Source organism: Schistocerca americana, chromosome 1, assembly GCF_021461395.2.
Source record: "Schistocerca americana isolate TAMUIC-IGC-003095 chromosome 1, iqSchAmer2.1, whole genome shotgun sequence".
Classification (NCBI taxonomy): Eukaryota; Metazoa; Arthropoda; class Insecta; order Orthoptera; family Acrididae; genus Schistocerca; species Schistocerca americana.
The window spans coordinates 501,855,960-501,878,889 of record NC_060119.1 but is presented as its reverse complement, the minus strand read 5'-3'; positions in this window follow the sequence as shown (position 1 = coordinate 501,878,889).

Genomic DNA, 22,930 nt, shown 5'->3' with positions numbered 1-22,930 from the left:
ATGAATACGACACTTCGTAATGATGTGGAACGTGTTGGGAAATTACCCACTTACTATATCCAAAAATTCATCTAATGAGTAGAAGGAGTTTCCATTAAGAAATTCTTTTAATTTCCTATTAAATGCTATATGGCTATCTGTCAGACTCTTGATGCTATTAGGTAAGTGACCAAAGACTTTTGTGGCAGCATAATTTACCCCCTTCTGAGCCAAAGTTAGATTTAACCTTGAGTAGTGAAGATCATCCTTTCTCCTAGTGTTGTAGCCATGTACACTGCTATTACTTTTGAATTCGTTCGGATTGTTAATAACAAATTTCATAAGTGAATATATATATATATATATATATATATATATATATATATATATATATATATATATTGTGAGGCTACAGTGAAGATTTCTAGATTTTTAAATAAGTGTCTGCAGCATTATCTTGGATGAGCTCCAGCAATTATTCTGATTACAAGCTTTTGTGCAATGAACACTCTTTTACTCAATGATGAGTTACCCCAGAATATGATGCCATGCGAAAGCAGAGAATGAAAATAGGTGTGGTAAGCTAATTTACTCAGATGTATATCGCCAAAATTTGCCTGACCTCAAACGTTTCAGCAGATCCTCAGTGTGTTTCTTTCCAGTTCAACCCCTCATCAATGCATACACCTAGAAATTTTGAATATTCTACCTTAGCAACCGATTTCTGATCGAAGTCTATATTTATTAATGGGGTCATTCCATTTACTGTGTGGAACTGTATATAATGTGTTTTGTCAAAGTTTAATGAGAGCCCATTTGCAGAGAACCTCTTAATGATTTTCTGAATAACACTGTTTACAATTTCACCAGTTAATTCTTGTCTGTCGGGTGCGTTAGCTATATTTGTATCATCGGCAAAAAGTACCAGCTTTGCATCTTCGTGAATATAGAATGGCAAGTCATTAATATATATTAAGAACAGCAGAGGACCCAAGACCGAACCCTGCGGCACCACATTCTTGATTGTTCCCCAATTTGAGAAATCAACAGTTTTTTGCATATTATGAGACTGTTTATTTCAACTTTCTGCACTCATCCAGTTAGGTATGATTTAAACCATTTGAGCACTTTCCCATTCATACCACAGTACTTGAGCTTATCTAGAAGTATTCCATGATTTACACAATCAAAAGCCTTTGATAGATCACAAAAAATCCCAACGGGTGACTTCCGGTTACTCAGAGCATTTAATATTTCATTAGTGAAAGTATATATAGCATTTTCCGTTGAGAAACCTTTCTGGAAACCAAACTGACATTTTGTTAAAACTTTATTTTTACAAAGGTGTGAAGCTACTCTACAATACATTACTTTTTCAAGAATTTTGGATAAGGCAGTCAGAAGAGAGATTGGGCGGTAGTTGTTGACATCAGACGTATCCCCTTTTTTATGCAGCGGTTTAACAATAGAAGCTACGCCTGCGCAGTAAGCGTGACAAGCGAACAGTGGGTAGCACATCAAAAACTTAGGCAGTTACCGCTGCTTATGCTGCGAAGTTAGTCCATATAAAGTAAGAAATCGTTTTATTATTAATGTTTGAAACCGCATCATTCGTTTATAAACACTTTATATATCATTGGAATTTTGCGTTGACTGACTGTTCAACGGCCTCATGATAGTTTTACGCATTATAAATGCAAAACAAACGACGCTTTCTTATATTGCATTAACTATTTTATTATGAAATCAAGCTATAAATTAAAATTTTAAAAAGAAAATTATCTGCCGGTTTTCTGTGTGTCTCTGAACGAGAATGAGGTAGAAATTGCTTCACATAATTCCCTCTGTACAGAGTAATTTTGGGTCTGGTTAATCTTGAGGCGGTCCCTTTCAGCCTACAATTATTGACTGCTGCGACCGTTAGAGAAGCTCCTTGCTTCGGAGGAGAACGCCAGGAGCGTAAGGATACATTCCTGGGAGATAGTTGGCAGTTAGGGCCAGCCAGGTAATGCTGACGTAACAGACATTAAGTGTTCCCTCAGAACTCTCTTGTAAAAACGGTCGTTTGGTTTGTCAATACAAAACAATGCCTACCCTGACAGACAGTCTACTGTTTTCGTACTGCGACCGAGTTCTGAAAAAGGACTTAACAGGATCACTCAGCCTTATTTTTGTCTCTGACATGGAGCTCTCAACACGTAGTGTACAACCTGACAGTTGACCCTAAACGTAAATGAATGTGAGACATTGCTCATACATAGGAAAACAAACCTACTGCTGAACAATCACACTATTGATGTCAATTTGCTGGAAACGGTATATACCGTAATATGTATATTTAGGAGTTACTACTGAGGTGTCTTTTTCTATTGTGGGTTGACTTTAGGTGATCGATATATTACGAGATGCCAAGCCTTTAACCGTTCTCACGTTCTTTTCCGAATTTCCCAGTCGCCTTCTTGTTTTCTCTTAATGTTGTGATCCTGCTATGCAGCGCCACGTATTTAACTGCTGACTTTGTTTCCGACTGCAGAGGGGCGAGGGCTATAAGAGAGCTTCTGCGTTTAAATAACTCACTACTAAATCACAAAACATTGTTTTCATAATTCTTTTATATTCAAATAACTTATCAACTCACAACAACCAATAATTAAAAAATCTTTTCAGACTAGATGTTCATACATGATGCTTCAGTGCTTCAATGAAACCACATTTTCGCACTTAACTCCAAATAGCCTGGCGTATAATCTGTAGAACAACCTTAATTTTTCTTTAGTGCTTGAGTGCTTGACCACTGTCATCATTCCACTTCCCTCTTCGGAGTCCACAGCACTCGCAAAGCATGACTGCAAAGTGAAAGCGACCTCTCACTGGCCAGTCCAACCTACACATCTTCGTCGCTTTCTGCGCTGTGCCCGTATTTTTCATTTTCACATCTGCACATAAATTTCAACAAACCCCGGCACAATAGATACTGTTCACTGTACTACTAATTAAAATCACTTTTTTCACAAGCAAATCTTTCATCGGTCTAGTAAAAGGAAAGTAAAATGTACCACTACGCTACCCATACCGACTTTAAATAGAATGTTCACATTAAGAAAATAGCAGGAAGAGCAAACGCCAGGGTAAAATTCATAGGAAGAATCTTAAGGAAATGTAACTTATCTACGGGAAAAGTTGCTTACAAAGAGCTTTTTCGATTGATTCTTTTGTTCATCAATTTTGGACCCTTGCCGAATAGGACTGACAGAAGAGAGAGAGAAGATCCAATGAAGAGCGGTGCGTGTCTCCACGGAAGCGGTTAGTCGGCGCCAGAGGTTACGGCGATGCTCAACAAACTAGAATGGCAGTCGATACAAGAGCGGCGTTTTGCATCAAGGAAAGGTACTATTGAAATTTCGAGAAAGTAATTTCTGGAAAGAGTCGGACAACGTATTACTTCCTCCTGCATACATCTCGCGAAATGACCACGACGAAAAAATTCGAGAAATTAGACGGCTATGGCTGAGGCGTACCGGCAATGAATCTTCCCACCTGCCATTCGCAAGTGGAACATGGCCTGATGTTACGGCTTTAGAGAACTCGAGAAATTAAATGAACACAAAGGGTACAAAATTAAGGAGTTCAAGTATGAATGTAAAATATCGCTTACTTGATCAAAACACGAAAGAAATATATTTATTTTCGTGCTGTTTACACAAAACAAAATAAATTATAAATCTCAGGGCCGATTTGACTAGACATAGATACGACTCATTAAGGCGTAGGAGGAGGGAACGAAGCGTCTCACAATTCTGCGTTATCGTTCGCCGTGTACTGCTGTCGGCGGCAGGCGCCGCGTCGGTACGGCGCGTCGCCTCGGGGCTGTACAGTGCGTGTAGGCTGCCCTCATCAGAAATCGCGGCCTTGCACCGTGGCCCAGGTACGATCTCCGCGTTGTCTGACCCTTTTCGGTTGCTTGGCCGAAGTTGTGCTATCACGGCGTCAGAAGGCGGATGTTAGGGATGCGTGGAAGAGCGCCCATGTCCTCTCGCTTCCGCGGCGTCTCCACGACTCTCCTACTCGCTTCTCATCCCTCTCCCAGCTCAACTCCTCTTCGAAATATTCTCCCCTTCGGCGTTGTATTTTCAATGCAGCTCAATGACAGATCGCCGTTTCATCGTAGCGCCTCTCCGTGCGGGGTGGAAATTTTCTATCTGGCCTGGGCTGGCGTGTTGCTAGTGAATTGGCATCTTTCTCACGGTTTCACATTCTTAAGATGTTTTCCCGCATTCCGAGGTTGTTGGGAGAGCATCTACACAACACTTCTTTATAACTGCTCTCTCTGCGTGAACTCTGGACTGACTCATGTTTGGGCTCTGTCTCAAAATCTGCCGGTGCCCGTGATTTGTAAGGAATTTCCTCACTGTTAAGGGAAACATCTTCTTAAGAATGCACCAATTCCCTGCGCTTTTTGCACGCTCCTCCCCTGTGCCCGTGGGGTGCTGGAATTATCTGCACATCCCTGCTTTCTACCGCCAGGCCATAAGAACTCAGATGCTTTCGTGCGTACATTCCTGGCGTTCCGTCCTAATGGCAGCAAATGTCCACCAGTTCTCGGCACGGCACGCTTCTCGTTGCCAGACAGGCCCTTCGCATCGTGTCCCTCCTTGAGCGAGGCGTGGACGTCCGCCCCAGCTACCCGCTGTGTCCTTGCAGAATCACTGCAGTGTCTTCCCCTCCCCCCCTCCCCCCCCCCCCCCCACCAATGGGGTCCGGCGACGGTGGCCGCAGCCGTATGTATTAAAAGGCCTACAGGTAGGTAAGCCGCCAGCATCCCCCACTGCTGCTCCTCGTTGCTAACTTTTCACTGTGTCGCAAGTGTCAACCTTAAACGGGCTTCATTCATTACAAAAATGGTTCAAATGGCTCTGAGCACTATACGACTTAACTTCTGAGGTCATCAGTCGCCTAGAACTTAGAACTAATTAAACCTAACTAACCTAAGGACATCACACACATTCGTGCCCGAGGCAGGATTCGAACCTGCGACCGTAGCGGGCGCTCGGTTCCAGACTGTAGCGCCCAGAACCGCACGGCTCATTCATTACATTTTTGTACGTATCATTTTAATTGATACTTGGTTATATGTGAACTTCATAATGAACAGTAGTACACATTTTCCTCGCGATTTCGCTGTTCGACATCCGTTTTCTGTTCGTTTATAGATCTTGAATGCTGAATATATCGAAATTAAAAAGAGTCGTATCTGGATTCCTTCCATTGTTATGGATATGGCACTACCCCTCCTGTTCACCTCCATCCCCATGATCAACGTCGATTAACCATAGATTACTAAAACGTCGTTAAATTTACGATTGCGGTTGGTATCGCTTCGTTTTTCCCCCCAGTCTGGACACATTACCGACAAGTGCTGTTGAGTACCTTCATGAGGAAAAAGTGGTTCAAATGGCTCTGAGCACTATGGGACTTAACTTCTGAGGTCATCAGTCCCCTAGAACTTAGAACTACTTAAACCTAACTAACCTAAGGACATCACACACATCCATGCCCGAGGCAGGATTCGAACCTGCGACCGTAGCGGTCGCGCGGTTCCAGACTGAAGCACATAGAACCGCTCGGCCACTCCTTTCATGAGAAACATAGTTATTGCCTCAGTCTAGCAGTCTGCTGACACTGGTGCCCTTGTCGTAAATATTACGAATGTTATTGCTTAAAATTTATCTCATTCTGGCATCGTACGTGAAATATTAAGCAGTCACAGTTAAAAGAGTGTTAGCTTGTATCACATTGGGCCTTTTTATTGCTAATCTCTTCTTTTACTAATGAAATTAGCACAACCAGGGTAGTTCTGAGTTTGATTTTGATACTAACAAGCTGGCTGATTGATTTCAGGAAGCTGTAAAGACACAGACAATGAAGAATGTGGTGAATTGTCATTATAGCGTATAAAAAAGGACATTTTTACTTAACGTTTATGTATCGTACCACTGGAGACCTAATAATTACAGTTATTCGGTACATAAGCTACAAATTATGATTTCCTCTTAATAAAATTCGGAGAAGGTGATGATGGTTTGGTTGTAACGTAACATGTTCACCCTCTTCGGTGCTCTACGGTTCATCAGTGTTCAAAGTGATTACTTGATTCCCTCCTACCAGTAGGATTGCGTCAGATGCTTCCATGGCCACATGATAGAGCTGTACCTACAGTGGGTTCCACTTGTTCTTAGCGGAACAGTGGGCAGGCAAAGTGTAATGCATAACTTTCATCATTTTCTACAATATTTATTATTCAGTTAACCTTCTTTCGGCTGTCAGACTATCATCAAACAGAAAAACATAGGAGTGCCCACACATATCTCTATATTTGGAGGATAGCCGAAAACCGGTTAGTGAAATAATTACACAACTGTCGTTAGTTTTTCGGTCATATATAGTCTTTTTGACGTGGTCGCTGACTTGAAACTGCATTAATTTTAGTCTCAAGTATACGAGTTTGTTTGCTTTCACTCGTTTCATGGTTTGACAAATAGTTTAAGACTACTTCGCAGATGACGTATGAATGTGGCTCCTGGATCCGAACTGGTCATCTAAATACACTCGTAATTTATTGGCATTCTAGAACATGTGTTACGCCTACAGCGAACTGGCATTAAGTCCTCATCACATAACAACCAAAGCACACAGAAAATATGAAATTTATGACTGACGGTATGCAGGGTGTTAGGGTTATGAGGGTAGATATTTTTGTTGGTGACTGGGAACAGCGTACTGTACAACGTTAACTCAGTATTTACTTCAATTGCAGACTAACAAAAAAATGGCTCCGGGCACTATGGGACTTAACATCTTAGGCCATCAGTCCCCTAGACTTAGAACTACTTAAACCTAACTAACCTACGAACATCACACACATCCATGCCCGAGGCAGGATTCGAACCTGCGACCGTAGCAGCCGCTTGGTTCCGGACTGAAGCGCTTAGAACCGCTCGGCCACACCGGCTGGCTGCAGACTAACATTAATAGCTCTCGAGACTAGTATGTTTTTAAGCTGGTTAGTACGTCCAAGTACAGGTGGCAACAGCAACCCCTTGAAACTTATTATCCCCTGGGTAGCTGGTCAGGAGCTGAAATGTGGAGACGTGGACGCAAAACGATTAGTCTATACTGTCAGGTGCAGTCCATTTAATTGTGCAGTTGCAACCGAACAGAAAACATCAGGTAGTAAATTGTGTGACTTTTTTTGCGGGAAGGCTGTTCAGCGCAAAGGAAAAACAACTAACACACTGAAGTGATTACATATTAAGATACAATGATCAAAATATCTGCACTTATAAGGGTAACAACCTGATTATCACACACATGGCGCTTATGCATTCCCAATTTCCAACAATGTCGCATACTTAATTCCACAGCTATTACGGTGATGTTACTGAAAACTTAGTTGTTGCCGTGTCAGCCAAATACACTCTGAGATCATATGCTATTTAGTAACATCAGTAAACAAACGAAACATTCGTCACTATGTTTTAGTACTTACCCAGTCCGCATCGGTAGCTGAATGGTGCCGGCAAGGTAGTTCAGCGTGTTTGGTCAGATGGTTGGGTAAAAAAAAAAAAATGAGTTAATGGATGAACAACGAACTTTAACAAGCGTCATGGTACGTCAGCCCCGAACAAATGCAATGCGTAAAATGAGGTATAAAAAAAAAATGGTCAGCGAGACGGATTGTCAATCCTCTGGGCCCGGGTTCGATTCCCAGCTGGGTCGGGAAATTTTCTCTACCCAGGGACTGGGTGTTGTGCTGTCCTCATCATCATCCTATCATCCTCATCGACTGCAGGTGGCCTAAGTGGCGTCAAATTGAAAGACCGGCACCCGGCGACGGCGATCGGTCTGCCCGACGGGGGGCTCTAGCCATACGATTAAATTTTTAAAAAACAGTACTTACCCAAATACCACTTTCGGCAGTAGAAGTTTTATGATAAAGTTATCCACAAAGCTTACAATTTTCCTCGTGAATCGCAGGCGCATCCCTGACCAATGAGTTATGCAGCCAGCGTAGTTTCATTCAGCGTAGCAGCTTCTGTTACGTATCATATAACGTGGCACACATTCTGCTGTTTCCAAGTGAGGAAATTTTGTTTTTCTTGTTGTCTGTTGACACGTTTCTTTTAGATAAGAGTTCGCGTAATTCTACAGCCAGCTTAAACTCGCAACCCTCGCCTTTCTGCTGCATGTTGCACGTATCGGAAGGCAGCTCTACAGGGCTTGCAGGACGAGCTAGAATTGCAACACCACTATCAGTGTTGTAAATGCCCGTAAAGGGGAAACGTGGCGCCGAAGCAATGAAACCTGGACTGTGGAGGGATGAAAGAAAGTCGTTTGCTCGAATGAATCTTGTTTCACATTCTTTCCAACCTCTGGCTGAATTTACGTTCCCAGGACGAAACATGATCGAGGTTCGGTGATGATATGAGCAGCCATATCGTGGTATTATATGGTACCTTACTCTGCAAGGTCGATTTCTGCCAAGTATTAGGCGTCTTTCTGGCTGATCAGGTTCATCCCAAGGTACAACGTTGTTCTCTAATGTTGATGCTGTGTTCCGAGACGACAGAGCCCCAGTTCGAACAGAGAGCGTCATCCAGACTGGTTTTGTGAGCAGGAGGGTGATTTGTCGTGTCGTCCCTGGCCAACACAGTTACCAGATCGCAATATTATTGGGGCTTTGGGGTCTGCTTTGGAGATAAAGATGCGTGATAGCTATCCACCTCCACCATCGTCACCTGAACATGCCAGTGGTATCAGATTCCCTATAAAACCATACGGGACCTGTATTTAGCCATTCTGAGAGAGTAGAAGGTGTTTTGAATGCCAACGGTTTTCCTACACCATATTAGGCAGGTAACGTGTTGTGTGTTTGGCATTTTAGGTTTTTATCATTTTCACGTTTTTGTCCATTCCCGTATGTTCATGCGTGGAAGTACATGCAGTGCTCACGAATACTGCGTTTACTCAAACATGTGCTTCCAAGATGCGAAGGCAATGTGATTTCTACATCTACATCTACATACATACTCCGCAATCCACCATACAGTGCGTGGCGGAGGGTACCTCGTACCACACCCAGCATCTTCTCTCCCTGTTTCAATCCCAAACAGAACGAGGGAAAAATGACTGCCTATATGCCTCTGTACGAGCCCTAATCTCTCTTATCTTTGTGGTCTTTCCGCGAAATGTAAGTTGGCGGCAGTAAAATTGTACTGCAGTCAGCCTCAAATGGTGGTTCTCTAAATTTCCTCAGTAGCGATTCGCGAAGAGAACGCCTCCTTTCCTTTAGAGACTCCCACCCGAGTTCCTGAAGCATTCCGTAACACTCGCGTGATGATCAAATCTACCAGTAACAAATATAGCAGCCCGCCTCTGAATTGCTTCTATGTCCTCCCTCAATCCGACCTGATAGAGATCTCAAACGCTCGAGCAGTAGTCAAGAATTGGTCGTATTAGTGTTTTATAAGCGGTCTCCTTTACAGATGAACCACATCATCCCAAAATTCTACCAATGAACCGAAGACGACTATCCGCCTTCCCCACAATTGCCATTACATGCTTGTCCCACTTCATATCGCTCTGCAGTGTTACGCCCAAATATTTAATCGACGTGACTGTGTCAAGCGCTACACTACCAATGGAGTATTCAAACATTACGAGATTCTTTTTCCTATTCATCTACATTAATTTACATTTGTCTATATTTAGAGTTAGCTGCCGTTCTTTACACCAATCACAAATCCTGTCCAAGTCATTCTGTATCCTCCTACAGTTACTCAACGACGACACCTTCCCGTACACCACCCATCAGCAAACAGCTGCACATTGCTATCCACCCTATCCAAAAGATCATTTATGTAGATAGAAAACAACAGTGGACCTACCACACTTCCCTGGGGCACTCCAGATGATACCCTCACCTCCGATGAACACTCACCATCGAGGACACTGTACTGGGTTCTATTACTTAGGAGGTCATCGAGCCACTCTCATACTTTGGAACCAATCCCATATGCTCGTACCTTAGTTAGGAGTCTGCATTGGGGCACTGAGTCAAGGAATATGGCATCCGTCTGATACCCTTCATCCATGGTTCGCAAGATATCATGTGAAAAAAGGGCGAGTTGCGTTTCGCAGGAGCGATGCTTTCTAAAGATGTGCTGATGCATGGACAGCAACTTCTCTGTCTCAAGGAATTTCGTTATATTCGAACTGAGAATATGTTCGAGAATCCTGCAACAAACCGATGTTAAGGATATTCGTCCGTAATTTTGAGGATCCGTCCTTCTACCCTTTTTATATACAGGCGTCATCTGCACTTTTTTCCAGTCGCAAAGTAAGGAGCCAATGCAGTAGAGTACTCTCTGTAAAACCGAATTGGAATCCCATCAGGACCTGGCGATTTATTTATTTTCAACCCATTCAGCTGCTTCACAATCCCGGGGATGTCTACCACTATGTCCTCCATTCGGGAATCTGTACGAGACGTAAACGGCGGTAATAAAAAAAAAGAATGAAGGTAGAATATGACAACTGATGCAAAGACCACTTAAGCGTTTTAACTAAACTGAAGCCGTATGCTGTTGATATCAGAGGTAACGTTTATCACAGCAGGAACAAACGTGATACAGTGTCACAGGAAATGTGCTGCACTTTAAACGAGTGTAGACCAAAGACAACAGTGAATGACATTAAAGAGAAAATAAAAACTCTGCATTCACTGTACTGTCGCGAAAGACATCTCATTGACACCTCGAAGAGAACTGCGAGGATGTTTACGCACAAGAAGTGTAATTTTTTTGACGAACTTCCATTCACCAGTGGTACGGAATTTTAAATTAGCCGATAACTTCTCGGAAGAATTAATTGCTTTTCTCATCACAGTGTCCTGCTTCGTTAATTTATATGGAACGAAGGCCAGTAGGAACCGGTAATTATCCTCACGTATCCTCAATTAATTTCGGAATGAGTCTTCGTCCTCTTAAAGGAGTCATCAAAAAATGTCAAGCTTCCCACCTCCTTCTGACTTCTCATCTATTATTTCATCAATGACGACTCTTTTCGTGATGGTACTGCCACTGTGTATAATGCAGCACAGCGAGAAGCAAGAATTGCTAATTTCCCTCTAGCACTCGCCGCCATGACGCCTGCACTCTGTGCTTGCAGCCAGTAATGGTGCGCCCTTTTAGGCCGTTTAACCACAGGCGACTTCCGTTCGCTTTAGCGCGCCCGTTGTTGACCTTTTTTAAGGTACGTGTAAATGGACACTTAACTCCATTACCGATCTTAATAAAGCAAATAAACGCCAATGGAGACCAAAATTGGTATTCTCTGCTGTGAGAATCACAGTGAGTGTTCCCGGGACTTGAAAGCATATGAGGAAGTTATGCTGGGGTGTCCAACCGAAAAACATTTCCTTCACAGGCGTTCCAGCCGTATACTTGACGGTCATGATCCAACTGACAGAGCTCGCGCCTCTGCACATTTCAATGTCAGAGCTGCGCAACGGCCACAGTTACTCACAACCCAGAGATATTTGATGTGTAGCAAAGCAGTTTCTATCATCTACTTGTAATTGGTGGAAGAACGGAATCCTACCACAGACGCTCGGATCATACTGAGATAATGATACGTCGTGGTGGGAGCTGCACTTTGGTCTTTGAGACCTTATCAAAGCAAGTCTGCGATTCCACTATTTATTCCACGTGGAAAACACTACAAATCTTTCCACAAAGAGAAGTCCGAGAATGGCCAGCTTCGATGCAGTACGCTACCATAGCTGATATGTCGGACTCTAAGCGCAACGGGAGTCGATGTTCCATGCATTTCTCATGAAATGCTCGCGCCGTTTGTCCGATGTTTACAGCCCACATTATCTGGAGATCTTGTAATACCCAGCCTTCCGGGACATGAAACCATCCGCTATGGAACCGTGAGACATTACACCTTTACCGAGCGAGGTGGCGCAGTGGTTAGCACACTGGACTCGCCTTCGGGAGGACGACGGTTCAGTCCCGGTCCGGCCATCCTCATTTAGGTTTTCCGTGATTTCCCTAAATCGCTCCTTTGACAGGGCACTGCCGACTTCCTTCCTCGTCCTTAATCCGATGAGACCGATGACCTCGGTGTTTGGTCACCTCCCCCAAACAGCCCAACCCCATTACACCCTTCAAAATCTTCTAGGATGGTAGTGGACAGGAAGAAATCAGTTTGACGTTGTACATGGGAAAGAACCTGCCTGTCTTAAAGAGAAGAATGTCCGTATATGGAGAAAAGCAATAGACCTTAATTTACCTTCTTCGTCTTCTGCATTCCGTAGGTCTGTCTTTATCTAATCTGTCTTGTAGAGTATCTAAATGGATACTAAAATGTGTTTCATATAAGATCATCTTGGAAACAGGCATCGTCAGTAATACTGTGTATCCAATACATTACAGTTCTACAGGCATTAGTGGTCTGGAAAGAGCGGTAGTGACTACTTGTAGAAACAACTGCGTGTGAGTCACCTTGCAATGCACTGCTTTTGCCAAGGTGATTTTATATTTTCAAAGTCGACGGCAGATTGAATGTTCTCATCGATTGGCTGCATATGGATTAAAAACGGGTGTAATTTATCTTCGTCATAGAGCACAGTATTTCATTAACGTGACCCTAGAATCCCGTTGGTTTCAAATTTGCATTTTCCGCTATAAGTCCACCACAAAAAAATTGGCCGCTTAAGAGGACAAGGGACTACTCGTGGCAACATCACCATTTCATAAAATTCATTGTTAAATGAAAAGAAGTCGAGGCAAGTGGGCAAGAGGCACGTGAAGAGGTACTAACAAGTCTCCATTTTGTGTCAGATCACGACAAAAGATACCCCTGCAAGACCGTTATTCACGCACTAACTACAAAGAATATTTTAATTGTACGCCATGACGTACACGAATAGCGGTTCGGTCCCCACGCATGTTCTTCATATATTCACGAAGATCGCTTAAGAAAGGGAAACTTTATTTTTAAGCTTTCAATATAAGAGCAGAGGTGAACACATCTTAAATATTTATTGGTATCAATAATACCCCCATTAGTCTTATTCACTGAGTTATACTGGTTAACCACAAAGAAACATTACACATTTTTAATAACGGAATCAGATCACCCGTATGTGGCACATGATGAACCAGACTATGAAAGGATAGTGGCATGCCCATTCGTATAACGTATTTGTGTACAAATGATTGATTTTATTGTGTTTTACGGATAAGACTAAAATGCATGAGAAGCACTGGTATGCTAAAAGTATACGATATGCAGCAAACTGCTTGCATTTCCGCACTCTGTAGTGTTTACAGTATATGATGACAAACATTGATAGGTTCGGCTGAGAGATGCCAGAGAAGTAGGATTATACGTTATAATTTTGTATTATAAATTTTATATGAGTTAATGTATTAAAAATGTTTGGTTTGCGTTTATTTGTTTCATGACTCTCGATCGAGTTCGTCAAGGTTCTCCAGGGCTGTTCTCAGGACGCGGTAGCGGGTGTACCGGGTGCTATTGGGATTCAACCGACGGCCGGCCAGCGGGCGACAGACAACCTGGAAGACATTGTCGAGACTGAATTTAATTATTAAAATGTCTTGCTACCAAATGAACATAAAACATTGTATTCACTTCCGTATCTGATGTCCCACTGTTAACATTAAAAATTTGATATATCAAGTCTATATGTGTTGGCAATTGATTTGTATGTAACAAGTTCTGAAAAGACGTGTTAAGACTGTTCAGTTGCGAGAATCTTTTATTTGAGTCTTTCTGGTTGCACGAATATCAGTCAAGTGACTTTAAAGGACTATTCTTATACGAACTAAATGTGATTTTTGGTAGATCACTAGCGCCTTGCAAGTCAGTTGGAATTAACATCGGATTGATATCTGAACACGCATTATTTCGACCATCATCAAAAAAGTTACCTCTGACATCAATTATAGCTGACGTCAAGAGTGACATTTCAGCTGCTTTGACGAGATGAAATAAATGATATCATTTGAAGTGAGTTATTTAAACGCTTACGTGCACAGTAAAAGACATACAGTTAAATAATGTCATTAGAAAATTGATTGAAAGAGGATATTGACACCGGAGATAATAGTGTAGTTGGAACATCGATGTACAGTGTCTTCGTTCGTTTCACAGCATTGCAAACTTTTACCGCGAACGTGAGTCAACATTATATGTCTAAATTAACCATCAATCTACTTCTTGTTAGTGAAACGAGTCTTCTCTAAAAGAAACGTATTTAAGTAGAAGAAGATTCGAGTAGCGTGACCATCTCTGCGGGTTCGTCTGAGTCCTGGTTACGATTTACACCAGCGGCATGACGACGAACGATGACAACAGCGGCTATAACATGAAATAAAAGTTAATCAGTTCGTCACAGGCAGCCTGTAGCCGACGTCAGGAGAGCAGGGACATCGCAACTCACAAAGGAACGCCTTTTAAATCACATCAATTTTGCTCGCCAAACGTTGGTAATGATATTACAGCACTAGTGAAAGAACCCAGAGAAAAACAGGAGCACAGTTGGTTCCATACAAAAAACACGTGACGTTAAAAACTGTAACTAGTACCACATGTGTCAATGAATAAACAAACTTTAAAAAAGACTGAGAAATGACAAATTGAAGGCAACAATATTACATCAGTTTCTAATAATTTTAAGGTAACTTTAAATACTATGGGAATATGTTTAACTCCGTGAGCTACATGAAACACGTCTGGTATCGTATGCAACCAATCAGAAACAAACATTTGATTAGTTATGAAAATTACGCTCGTGAAGTATCTGAAATGGTAGAGGAATGATATTTAAGCAAACATATCGAAGAAGCAGCGCTGTAAGAATCTGTTTGAAGCCGCAAGACATTACGAAGAGCCATCTAGCCACACGTGGTCAGGGTCACAGAGACATCGCCTAAACGAAAGGAATTATAAATTACAAAACATCGGAAACAATGTAACGCACTATCTACACAAACTGAACTCAGAAAAGACAGGAAAGTCATCAATTACTGCCTAACTAGCCTCAACATTGTAACAGCCCTGGACCCCGTGGTCACTCGCAGCACAGCAGAAAAAGTTACCCAGCAAGTCTTGCACTGACCAATCCATAGAACAGGGGAATTTGGTTTTCTCTTGGCGCTTCGTGCCCTCTCACACGCCTCGCCAAATGACAACGATTGTCGAAAAAACACGTGACATAAAGCCAAATTGTATAACAACACGGCTTGACCATTCTGGCCAGCGATCTCCATATCTTTGCAAACAGACGGGATTATAAAAGTTGCTAGCCAACTACAATAATTACCGTTACAATTAATAAGGAGAAAGGAGCCGGGTAAAAATGCCGTCAACGTACTGGTGTCAGTCATTTCCCTATTTACTGTACAGTATCTCCCGACTTATGAAACGGTTTGGCCCAGTATTCACCCAACGCGTTTCAAGCACGTGGTTCAACAAACTGTAACATCTTTATCAAAATGTTTACCAGTAAAAAATATATCTTCTATGGGACCCTTGCTGATAATACCACATTGAAACTTACACATTCGACCCGTTCTGTATGATTTATTTCAGCCCGCCGATAAACTCTGCAGTGTTTCAATGAGGAAATTTTGCCACAAAAAGTTTTAACATAGAGGCTACTTGTATAGCAACAAAATAAACCGGAAAGCACTGTTTTTACTTTTGCTCGTAGACGAACCTGTTATGCGTTTCTACGAATGCATGCAGCCTACGGCATAAGGATACAGAAGGCAATGGAAACCATTTCATTAAAGTCATACAGGGTGTTACAAAAAGGTACGGCCAAACTTTCAGGAAACATTCCTGGCACACAAATAAAGAAAAGATGTTATGTGGACATGTGTCCGGAAACGCTTAATTTCCATGTTAGAGCTCATTTTAGTTTCGTCAGTATGTACTGTACTTCCTCGATTCACCGCCAGTTGGCCCAATTGAAGGAAAGTAATGTTGATTACTGTGCTTGTGTTGACATGTGACTCATTGCTCTACAGTACTAGCATCAAGCACATCAGTACGTAGCATCAACAGGTTAGTGTTCATCACGAACGTGGTTTTGCAGTCAGTGCAATGTTTACAAATGCGGAGTTGGCAGATGCCCATTTGATGTATGGATTAGCACGGGGCAATAGCCGTGGCACGGTACGTTTGCATCGAGGCAGATTTCCAGAACGAAGGTGTCCCGACAGGAAGACGTTCGAAGCAATTGATCGGCGTCTTAGGGAGCACGGAACATTCCAGCCTATGACTCGCAACTGGGGAAGACCTAGAACGACGAGGACACCTGCAATGGACGAGGCAATTCTTCGTGCAGTTGACGATAACCCTAATGTCAGCGTCAGAGAAGTTGCTGCAGTACAAGGTTACGTTGACCACGTCACTGTATGGAGAGTGCTACGGGAGAACCAGTTGTTTCCGTACCATGTACAGCGTGTGCAGGCACTATCAGCAGCTGATTGGCCTCCACGGGTACACTTTGCGAATGGTTCATCCAACAATGTGTCAATCCTCATTTCAGTGCAAATGTTCTCTTTACGGATGAGGCTTCATTCCAACGTGATCAAATTGTAAATTTTCACAATCAACATGTGTGGACTGACGAGAATCCACACGCATTTGTGCGATCACGTCATCAACACAGATTTTCTGTGAACGTTTGGGCAGGCATTGTTGGTGATGTCTTGATTGTGCCCCATGTTCTTTCACCTACGCTCAATGGAGCACGTTATCATGATTTCATACGGGATACTCTACCTGTGCTGCTAGAACATGTGCCTTTACAAGTACCACACAACATGTGGTTCATGCACGGTGGAGCTCCTGCACATTTCAGTCGAATTGTTCGTACGCTTCTCAACAACGGATTCGGTGACCAATGGATTGGTAGAGGCGGACCAATTCCATGGCGTCCACGCTCTCCTGAACTCAACCCTCTTGACTGTCATTTATGGGGGCATTTGAAAGCTCTTGTCTACGCAACCCCGGTACCAAATGTAGAGACTCTTCGTGCTCGTATTGTGGACGGCTGTGATACAATACGCCATTCTCCAGGGCTGCATCAGCGCATCAGGGATTCCACGCGACGGAGTGGATGCATGCATCCTCGCTAACGGAGGACATTTTGAACATTTCCTGTAACAAAGTGTTTGAAGTCACGCTGGTACTTCTGTTGCTGTGTGTTTCCATTCCATGATTAATGTGATTTGAAGAGAAGTAATAAAATGAGCTCTAACATGGAAAGTAAGCGTTTCCGGACACATGTCCACATAACATATTTTCTTTCTTTGTGTGTAAGGAATGTTTCCTGAAAGTTTGGCCGTACCTTTTTGTAACACCCTGTATAATGTGTATCCACAGGATATGTGGCGTGTAAATGAAAAGCGTGAAGATGACTTCACCATTGGCTAAAGATTCCGGATAGACGGTGAGAAAAAGATTGAAAAACTAACGAAAGGATAACGTTGCTACGAGTCGGGCATGGAATGTCAGAAGTTTGAACGTGGTGGGGAAGCTAGAATATCTGAAAAGTGAAATGTTAAGGGTCAATCTAGATATTGTTGGGGACAGTGAAGTGAAATGGGAAGAAAACAAGGATTTCTGGTCAGACGAGTACAGGGTAATATCAACAGCAGCAGTAATATAAAAAGCAGCAGAAAATGGTATAACGGGACTAGGATTATTTATGAATAGGAGGGCAGAGCAGAGAGTGAGTTATTGTGAACAGTTCGGTCAAAGGGTTTTTCTCATCAGACAGCAAACCAACACCAATCACGATAGTTCAGCAATACATGCCGATGTCGCAAACGGAAGATGAAGAGAAAGAGAAAAAATATGAGGATATTGAGGGAGTAATTCAGTACAGAAGGGGAGATGAAAATCTAATAGACACCGGGGAATGGAATGCGGTTGTAGAATCAGGAGTAGAAGAAAGGTTTACTGGACAATGTGGGCTTGGTAATTGGAATGAGAGAGGAAAAAGACTAATTGAGTTCTGCAATAAATTTCAGTTGGTATGGCGAATACTTTGTTCAAGTATCACAAGAGCAGGAGGTATTTTATGGAAAAGGCTGCGAGATACGTAAAGATTTCAGCTAGATTATATCATGGTGAGGTAGAGAGTCCGAAAGCAGATCCCGGATTTTAAGCCGTACCACGTGCATATATAGACTCAGATCACAATTTGGTAACGATGAAGAGTAGGCTGACGTTTAAGAGACTAGATAGTAAAATCAATGCGCAAAGAAATTGGATACGGAAGAGCTAAGGAACGAAGAGTACATTTGTTCTTTGAGGCTCTAAATACTGTGATGAAGAAGAGGTATGACGTCTCTAGAAAAAAGGCAATTACAGAAGTTGGAAAGAAAAACGTTAAGTACAAAGGCGGTAACACCCAAGAAACCATGGGTAACAGATAAAATACTTCACCTTATCAACGAATGAAGGAAGTACAAAACATTCAGGGACATTCAAGAATACAGAAATACAAATCAGGAATGAAATTAATAGGAAGCGCAGGGAGGCTATGGCAAAATGGTAGCGCGAAATACGTGAAGAAATCGAAAAAGAAAAGATTGTCGGAAGGACTGACGCAGCATACAGAATAGTCAACACAACCATCGGTGAAATTAAAAGCAAGGGTAATAACATTAAGAGTGCAATGGTAAGTCCACTTTTAAATGCAGAGGAGAGAGCTAATAGGTCGAAAGTGTACATTGTAGGCTTCTATAAAGATGAGGACTTGTCTAATGTGCTAGGATAAGAAATAGGAGACGACAGGAAAGAGGTAGGGGACCAAGTTTTAGAGTGTTTTGAACGACTTACGGTCAAATAAGGCAGAAAGGATACATAACATCCCATTAAAATTTCTAAAATCATTGGATGAAAAGACAATAAAACGATTATCCACGTTTGTGTGTTGAATATATGAGCCTGGCGATTTACCATTACACTTTCGGGAAAACACCATCCATACAATTCCGAAGAGAAATGATAAGCGCGAGAATTGTCACACAACCAGCTTAACTGGTCATGCATCCAAATTTCTGACAAGAATAATATACAGATGAAAGGAAAAGAAAAAAGACGATGTGCTGGATGACGATCAGTTTGGGTTTAGTTAAAAGCAAAGGCACCAGAAAGGCAATTTGTGGTTGATAATGGAAGCAAGACTAAAGAAAAATTAAGACACGTTCATGGGATTTGATGACCTGGAAAAAGCGTTTGACTGTGTAAAAAGCTTCAACATTTCGAAATTTTGAGAAAAATCGGAAAAGATGGGTAACATACAGCATTACAAGGGCCAAGAGGGAACAACAAGAGTGGAAGACCGGGAACGAAGTGCTCGAATTAAGAAGGGTGTAAGACAGGGATGTAGTCTTTTGCCGCTTCTGTTCAATCTGTACTTCGAAGAAGCAATGACGGAAATAAAAGAAAGGTTCAAAGTGGAATTAAAATTCACGGTGAAACGATATCAGTTATAAGATTCGCTGGTAAAACTGTTATCCTGAGTGAAAGTGAAGAAGAATTACAAGATCTGCTGAATGGAACTAACCGTCTCATAAGTAATATGTATTGAGAGTAAATCGAAGAAAGATTAAATGAGCAGAGAAATGAGAATAGTGTGGCACTTAACATCAGCAATGGTGATCTCAAAGTAGATGAAGTTAAGGAATTCTCCTATCTAGGCAACAAACTAATTCATGACGGATGAAACAAAGGCGACATAAAAACAGACTAACACTGGCAAAAAGGGCCTTTCTGGCCAAGAGAAGGCTACTAGTATCAAAAATAGGGCTTAATTTGAGAAAGAAATTTCTGAGAATGTACGTTTAGAGCACAGCATTAGTGAAACGTGCACTGTGGGAAATGCGGAACAGAAGAGAATCGAAATATCAGAAATGTGGTGCTACGGAAGGATATTGAAAATTAGGTGGACTGATAAGGTAAGAAATGAGGATGTTCTCCGGACACCACTGAGAAGAAGAAGGATCAGGATGGAAGTACATTTGTTAAGGCATCACGCAATAACCTCCATGGTACCGGCGGGAGCTGCACAGTGTAAAAACTGAAGAGGAAGACGGAGGGCGGATTTACATCCAGCAAATAATTGAGGACGTAGGTTGCCAGCGCTGTTTTGAGATGAAAGGTTGGCACAAGAGAGGATTTGTGGCAGGCTGCATCAGACCAGCCAGAAGACCGAAAAAACAAACCGAATTCATGAACGCTAGACTGCAGTGCATCCTGTGATTTCCATCTGCTCAAAAGCACCATGCGTCAAAACAAGCCTGGCACAAGAACGAGAGGCAAACACAGCCACTATAGGAATGCAAGCAGATAGCATATCACCCACATCAAACACACTCATAGGCAGGGAAAAATAACTGACTCAAACAAAACTAGATGAAGACAAACATACAACAGACGGAGAAGCAACGAAAACGAAGCATGACGTAATAAAGACGACAGAGTACAACAGATAACAGTGAGTTCATATACAAGGCATTTGCAAGTATCCTATCTCTAAGTAGACTAGAAAATAAAGATATTTTCCAAACAGTTCTAAGAATGGTAATACAAATGAAATATCGTGAAGGGGATAAAACATGTTTTACAACTACTGAATAAATAGAATGATAGTACGAACGACAACTCTCCCGACAGACCAACGCATCTTAATCAAACACCTGGAACAGGCATGCTCAACAAGGGGAAGGAGTAGACTGGAAACAAATATACAAGGATTTTGTAAGGGCACATGGGCGTGTTTACTGTGACCCTAAAGGGACAGGACAAAAAAGCTACGTATACACAAAACATCCACCAACAACATGAAACTTGTCCCACTAAACTGCATGAGAAATGCCTTGCTGGGTACAGAGCTAACTAAACTAATAGAGAACGAAGCAGCTGACATAATTTGCCTATAGTAAACGTACATGCGAATGGGAAAATACGTGGCATTCCGAGGCAATACACGGTAATCACAGGTTCCGCAGATGCAAAGGCAGCAATCGTGGTGGCAAACACACAGATAACAGTCACACAAATTACGCAGCTGAAGACGGAACGCTCAGTAACAACAGAAATCACACTAGGCAGGGAACAGTGAGTAATCTCTTTCACGTATGCTCAGTACTCACTCGAAATAGAACCTCACACAAATAAAATAAGGGAGATGACACATTTTGAACGAGGCAGACGCTTACTGATACACACCGAAATAAACGCAAGCCCGACACTCTGGCATGCTGACAGAACGAACGCCAGAGGGCAGGACGTTGTAGACACAATAAACCAACGTAACCTTTTCTTACTGTAAAGCAGGGCAACCACCGACCTCCTGCAGATACGCAGGTGGAGTCAATAACATTGAAATTACTCTCACAAATGAAAAATCAGTCACACACGCTCTAAACTGGCAAGACCTAGACAAAGTCACATATTGTGATCACAACGTAATAGTCACACACACAGCAACCACTACTGACAAACATACACGCAACCCAGCACCCACGGTTGCTGCTGCACAAAGCAAACTGGCAAACTCTGACAGAAGAGATGAATAACTCATGGCTCTATACCACACAAGGTAGCTTTGATTTCAGAATTTACACATTGATACATATATTACAAAAAGCCCAGTCGGCTGCCATACCAGTAGCAAACGAAGAATGCAAACAGGGAATGCCAAGGTCCACAATGTTGACCTGACTCCAGAAACACCCACGAGACAAAAGAGGAAACTATCAAAGGTCAAAAACGGCACGAGAACGAGAAATTGGACTCCAAATCTATCGCAATGCTAAAGACAGGCATAAAACCGAACTCAACAAGACAAGAGAGGATCACTGCGACAACTTTGTGCAGTCTCACTTGGAAAGTAATATTTGAGGAGAACCGTACAAACTGGCAGACTGACAAAATCAAAACACCACTTGTACGAACAAGTTTGTTTGTGTGGCCATCCTCTGCAGCACGCATATAAATACTTGGTTTGTAAATAAAATTGCCTCTCCTGCTGCTAGTTACTTTATTTATCCCACACGCGTTTCGACTTCTCCTGTTCTAAGGCATCATCAGTGGGATCTATAAGGATACAGTTTTGTTAATTATAGATTATGAAACAGTTCACTTCGCGATTTTTTGTAAAAAAAGTGATTACTTACGATTGGCTGATCTGCGTTTCCTCACATCTGGTCTGGAGGTCGCACTACCACTTTTATCACTGCCATATAATCACATCTTTGTGTTCTCGCCGTCCACGCACTGTTCCCCATGTTTCTCCCTCTTTCTTGTGGTGGACTATTGTTTCCTTTGTCACTCGATACAACTATTTCGTCGTACACTGTTTTTCACAATGTAACTATTGCGACTACATTACGTGTTTCATCTTCTTTGGCATGTTTACCTATTTGTTGCCAACCTAACGAAGTATATGTTCGAGGCTAACTTCTATTTATGATGTTGATACCGTGTGTGTGTTTGTGAGTGAGAGAGAGAGAGAGGGGGGGGGGATAGAGCCGACGAGTTGCTTTTTTTGTGTTGGAGGGGGGGGGGGCGTGTGTACTAGCTGTTAGCGAGTGGTTGAAAACTTTGGTGACAGCTGATTTGACTTTTCGTTTCAGTATTCTGTGGAGGGGTTGATGGATAAATGAATGTAAAGATGTTGGGTTCTATTATTATTATATTGGACAGTATTAGTATATTAATACTTTTGCGAACGTTATTCTATTATTTTATCTATTAGTGTAAATAATGAATTGCTTGGCATGTGTACTAGGTCATTCAACAGGATTTTCCCCTCTGCTTTGGTTTTCTGTATGTG